The sequence below is a fragment of the Macaca nemestrina genome, chromosome 18, assembly GCF_043159975.1.
Source record: "Macaca nemestrina isolate mMacNem1 chromosome 18, mMacNem.hap1, whole genome shotgun sequence".
NCBI lineage: Eukaryota > Metazoa > Chordata > Mammalia > Primates > Cercopithecidae > Macaca > Macaca nemestrina.
This window is the reverse complement of record NC_092142.1, coordinates 28,459,824-28,466,087: the sequence shown is the minus strand read 5'-3', so window position 1 is coordinate 28,466,087 and position 6,264 is coordinate 28,459,824.

Here is a 6,264-nt window from a genome sequence, read left to right as displayed (position 1 = left end):
CCTGAAATTTACAGAAGTAATATTTCATAATCTTAGAATTCTCTCAAAGCATGTGAAATAGGAAGAAGGAAGTTCTTGCCCAGAATCTTAGGAAATCACCACTGTTCGGTTATAATCACTGCCTCCTGAATCGCTGAGGAGTCTTTTCTCCTTTTTTTTTTTTTAATTAGATTGTTGTTTTGTTGTCTCCCAAGTTAATATTATATTTAGATATCAGAGAGTCAGCCAAAAAGGAAAACTTTTATCTCTGGGGAAAAAACATTTAGAAAAATGTATTCAGTATATCTAATACTGAAATGCAGAAAAAATTTAATGTTAAAAAAAAAACTATAAACATTGACATGGAAGAGATTTAATGTTTTGAAAAAAACTTTATATTAACTGAGTAACATCCTCCTGATGAGAAGTACTATATTAAATATAAACCCATTATGTTATTAAAAAAAAAAAAGACACCAAGAGCAGTTTTTTGTTGTTGTTGTTTCTTGAGACAGGGTCTCACTGTAGCCTAGGCTGGAATGCAGTGGCACAGTCACAGCTCACTGTAGCCGCAACCTCCTGGGCTCAGGTGTTTCTCCTTCTCATCTCAGCCTCTTGAGTAACTGGGACTATAGGCACATGCCACCATGCCCAGCTAATTTTTGTATTTTTTGTACAGATGGGGTTTTGCCCAGGCTGGTCTTGAATTCATGGGTTCAAATGTTCTGTCTACTTCCGCCTCCCAAAGTGGGTAGGATTACAGGTGTCAGCCACTGTGCCCAGCCAATTTTTATATTTTTATAATGAATGGCAGGAAAAACAACACATCAGCTACTTGGGATGGAACACTTTTAGTCTTACTTGAAAGTTTGTTTCAGGCCTGGCACTATGGCTCATACCTATAATCCCAGCACTTTGGGAGGCCGAGGATGGTGGATCATTTGAAGCCAGGAGTTTGAGACCAGCCTGGCCAACATGGCAAAACTCCATCTTTACTAAAAATACAAAAATTAGTAGGCTGTGGGCCGGGCGCGGTGGCTCAAGCCTGTAATCCCAGCACTTTGGGAGGCCGAGGCGGGCGGATCACAAGGTCAGGAGATCGAGACCACAGTGAAACCCCGTCTCTACTAAAAATACAAAAAAAAATTAGCCGGGCGCGGTGGCGGGCGCCTGTAGTCCCAGCTACTCAGGAGGCTGAGGCAGGAGAATGGCGGGAACCCGGGAGGCGGAGCTTGCAGTGAGCCGAGATCGCACCACTGCACTCCAGCCTGGGCAACAGCGTGAGACTCCGTCTCAAAAAAAAAAAAAAAAAAAAAAAAAAAAATTAGTAGGCTGTGGTGTTCCCAGCTACTTGGGAGACAGGCATGAGAATTGCTTGAACTCAGGAGGCAGAGGTTGCAGTGAGCCAAGATTGTACCAGTGCACTCCAGCGTTGGCCACAGAGTAAGACTGTCTAAACAAACAAACAAACAAACAAACAGGCCAGGCGCGGTGGCTCATGCCTGTAATCCCAGCACTTTGGGAGACCGAGGCAGGTGGATCACAAGGTCAGGAGATCAAGAGCATCCTGTCTCTGCTAAAAATACAAAAACTAGCTGGGTGTGGTGGCATGTGCCTGTAATCCCAGCTACTCAGGAGGCTGAGGCAAGAGAATCGCTTGAACCAGGGAATTGGAGGTTGCAGTGAGCCGAGATCGCGCTACTGCACTCCAGCCTGGCGACAAAGTGAGAATCTCAAAAAAAAAAAAAAAAAGTTTATTTCAATCTGTTTATTAACATTTTTATTGTTCAGCTTCATCTTCTAAAGTCTTCTGCTGCATACTTAGTTCAAAGAGAAGTGATTTACAACATAGGATCTGAAGAAACAAAAGTATTTTTGGTTCAAGTTGCTGCTCTGTTTAAAAGGAGAATCCAAATAGCCACTCACCTGTAGTCTTAGTTACTTAGGAGGCGGAGGTGGGAGTATAGATCACTTGAGCCCTAGAGTTCCAGGCTGCAGTGAGCTTTGATCGTGCCACTGCACCCCAACCTGGGTGACAGAGTGAGACTCTGTTTCAAAATAACAATAATAGGCTGGGCATGGTGGCCCACACCTGTAATCCTAGCACTTTGGGAGGCTGAGGTAGGAGGCTCACTTGAGCCCAGGAGTTCCAGACCAGCCTGGGCATCATCGAGAGACCCCATCTCTACAAAAACGAAAATTAGGCATGGTGTTGCACGCTTCTAGTTCCAATGACTTAAAAGGCTGAGGTGGGAGGATCACCTAAATCCAGGGAGGTTGAGGCTGCAGTGAGCTGTGATCATACCACTGCACTCCAGCCTGTGTGACAGAGTGAGAACCTGTCTCAATAATAATGATAATTAATAATAATAATAATATAAGGAGAATCAAAAGAAAACATGCAAATGGTTAACAGGTACATGAAAAACTGCTCAACACCACTAATCATCAGGGAAATGCAAATCAGAACTACAAGGAAGCTGGCATGGTGGCTCACGCCTGTAATCCCAGCAGTTTAGGAGGCTGAGGTGGGCGGATCACCTGAGGTCAGGAGTTTGAGGCCAGCCTTCTCAACATGGCAAAACTCCATCTCTACTAAAAATACAAAAATTAGCTGGGCATGATGGTGCACGCATGTAATCCCAGCTACTCGGGAAGCTGAGGCAGGAGAATCGCTTGAACCCAGGAGGGGGAGGTTGCAGTGAGCTGAGGTTGCGCCACTGCACTCCAGCCTAGGCTGCAGAGCAAGACTCTGACTCAAAAACAAAAAACCACACAATGAGATATTATCTTACCTTAGTTAGAATGGCTGTTATTAAGAAGACAAAACATGACAGGTATTGGCAAGGATGCTAAGAGAAGGCAACTCTTGACTGGGCACGGTGGCTCACGCCTATAATCCCAGCACTTTGGGAGGCTGAGGTGGGTGGATCACCTGAGGTCGGGAGTTCGAGAGCAGCCTGACCAACATGGAGAAACCCCATCTCTACTAAAAATACAAAATTAGCCAGGAGTGGTGGTGCATGACTGTAATCCCAGCTACTCAGGAGGCTAAGGCAGAAGAATCGCTTGAACCCTGGTGGCAGAGTCTGCGGTGAGTCAAGATTGTGCCATTGCAACCTGGGCAACAAGAGTGAAACTCCTTCTCAAAAAAAAAAAAAGAGAGAAGGGAACTCCTACACACTGTTGGTGGGAATGTAAGTTAGTACAGCCACTATTGAAAACAATATGGAGATGTCTCAAAAAACCCAAAATAGAACTACAATAGAACTACCATGTGGGCCGGGCGGTGGCTCACACCTGTAATCCCAGCACTTTGGGAGGCCGAGGCTGGTGGATCACCAGAGGCCAGAAGTTCACGATCAGCCTGGCCAACATGGTAAAACCCCGTCTCTACTAAAAATACAAAATTTAGCTGGGCCTGATGGAGGGTGAGGCCCACATGGTAGTTCCTACTCGAGAGGCTGAGGCAGGAGAATCACTTGAACCCGGGAGGCAGAGGTTGCAGTGAGCTGAGACCCGGGCATTGCACTCCAACCTGGATAACATAAGCAAAACTCAGCCTCAAAAAAACAAAACAAAACAAAACAAAGAACTACCATGTGATCCAGCAATCCCACTACCTGGAGTTTATCCAAAGGAAAAGAAATCAGTATATAAAAAAGATAACCTGCATCTCCGTGTTTACTGTAGAGCCATGTTTGCAATAGCAAATATATGGAATCAACCTAAGTGTTGATCAGTGGACAAATGAATAAAGAAAACATGATACATATACACAGTGGAATTCAGCCATAAAAAAATGAAATCATGTTTACAGCATGGATGGAACTGGAGGTCATTATGTTAAGTGAATAAGCCAGACACAGAAAGGCAAATATCACATGTCCTCACTTACATGTGGGAGCTAGAAAAGCTAATCTCACGGATGTGGAGAGTAGAATGATATCAGAGATTGGAAGGGTGTATGTGGGTGGGAGAGGTGGATGAAGAGAAGTTGGGTAATGGGTACAAACATATACTTAGGAAGAAGGGATAACTTGTAATGTTCAATAGCAGAGTAGGGTGACTGTAGTTAACAAAGTACTGTAAATTTCCATAGCTAGAAGAGAGGACTTGAAATTTTCCCAACACATAGAAATGTTAAATACTCAAGGTGATTGATACCTTAAATATCCTGACTTGATTACTGTACATTCTATGTATGAAGCAAAGCAAAACATCACATGAACTCCATAAATATGTAAAAATTTTGTGTATCAATACATTAATTTTTTTTGTTTTCCTTTTCTTTTCTTTTTTTTTTTGAGACAGAGTCTTGCTCTGTCGCCCAGGCTAGAGTGCAATGGCGCGATCTCGGCTCACTGCAACCTCTGCCTCCCAGGTTCAAGTCATTCTTGTGCCTCAGCCTCCTGAGTAGCTGGGATTACAAGCTTCCAACTCCACACCCAGCTAATTTTTGTATTTTTAGTACAGACGGGGTTTTGCCATGTTGGCCAGGTTGGTCTTGAACTCCTGACCTCAGGTGATCCTCCCACCTTGACCTCCCAAAGTGTTGGGATTACAGGCGTGAGTCACTGTGCCTGGCCCAATTTTTTTTTTCTTTTTGGGACAGGGTCTCGCTCTGTCGCCCAGGTTGGAGTGCAGTGGCATGATCTTGCTCACTGCAACCTTTGCTTCCTGGGTTCAAGAAATTATTATGCCTCAGCCTTCTGAGTAGCTGGGACTACAGGTGTGCACCACCAGACCTGGCCAATGTTTGTATTTTTAGCAGAGATTGGGTTTCACCATGTTGCCACACTGGTTTCTAACTTCTGGCCTCAAGCAATCTGCCCACCTCAGCCTCCCAAAGTGCTGGATTACAAGTGTGAGCAACTGGGCCGGGCCTAAATTAAATATTTTCAAAATTTAAAAAATACTGATTTCTAAGGGTATATTTTTCCTTATTCAATTTCTACACTATTCACCACGTGGAGTGCAGTGAAGCAGTTCCAGAACTCAAAGTAATAATATAAGCATATTAATATTTAATTATTAACAATTAATAATTAATTTGTGCATATGAGATCAGCAGGATCTCAAAAAAAGTATTTCAGGTGAAAAACAGCAAGGGTAAGCCAGAAAATACAAAGAAATCTTGACTGGAAAGTCAGCAGTAAAGAACACCATTGAATAAAAAGGAAGGCTTGATATACTAGGGCGGGCAGGGGAGCCAAGCAAGTAGATCCAGGGCCAGAAGGACAGCAGGGACCTGGTAGGCCTTGCTTGTTATCTCCAGCAAGCAGCCCCATGCTTAGCAAACAGTATTCTGCATCCTGTGTGATTGCAGGTATATTCCAAATGTGGGGATGAAGGCAACTAGTACTTATAGTCCAACGCCACGAGCCATGACGATGACCCATCTTGGCTGAAAAATAAATACCTTAAATCTAGGAAGCAGAGGATACAACCCAGGACAACAGGAAGGGGAGACCTCGTATGAGAAGAACTAAGGCCCAATCCAGTTTAGAGAGAAGACTGAAGGCTAAAGGAGGAAGGTTTCCAAAAAAAATTAGGATTCGAAAGTTGATGCTATCTTTGGTAATCTAGAACAACGTAAAGAAGTAGAAATGGCGGGGCCGGGCGCGGTGGGTCACGCCTGTAATCCCAGCACTTTGGGAGGCTGAGGTGGGAGGATCACCTGAGGTCGGGAGTTCGAGACCAGCCTGACCAACATGGAGAAACCCCGTCTCTACTAAAAATACAAAATTAGACGGGCATGGTGGCTCATGCCTGTAATCCCAGCTACTTGGGAGGCTGAGGCAGGAGAATCGCTTGAACCTGGGAGGCGGAGGTTGCGGTGAGCCGAGATTGCACCATTGCACTCCTGGGCAACAAGAGTAAAACTCCTTCCCCCCCCCCCAAAAAAAAAAGAAAAAGAAAAAGAAAAAAGTAGAAATGGCCGAGAACGGTGGCTCATACCTGTAATCACAGCACTTTGGGAGGCCGAGGCAGAAGGATTGCTTGAGGCCAGGAATTCCAAAGCAGCCTGGGCAACATAGCAAGACCCTGTCTCTGTTTTAAAAATTTAAAATTAGTCAAGCATGGGGTGTGCGCCTGTGGTCCCAGCTACTCGGGAGGCTGAGGTGAGAAGATCGCTTCAGCCCGGGAGGTCGAGTCTGCAGCGAGCTAGGATCGCACTGCTGCATTCCACCCTGGGCCACAGAACAAGACCCTGTCTCAAAACAAACAAAAAATAAATTTATGTATGTTAGCAACAACTACAATGTAATTTAAAACTTCCCC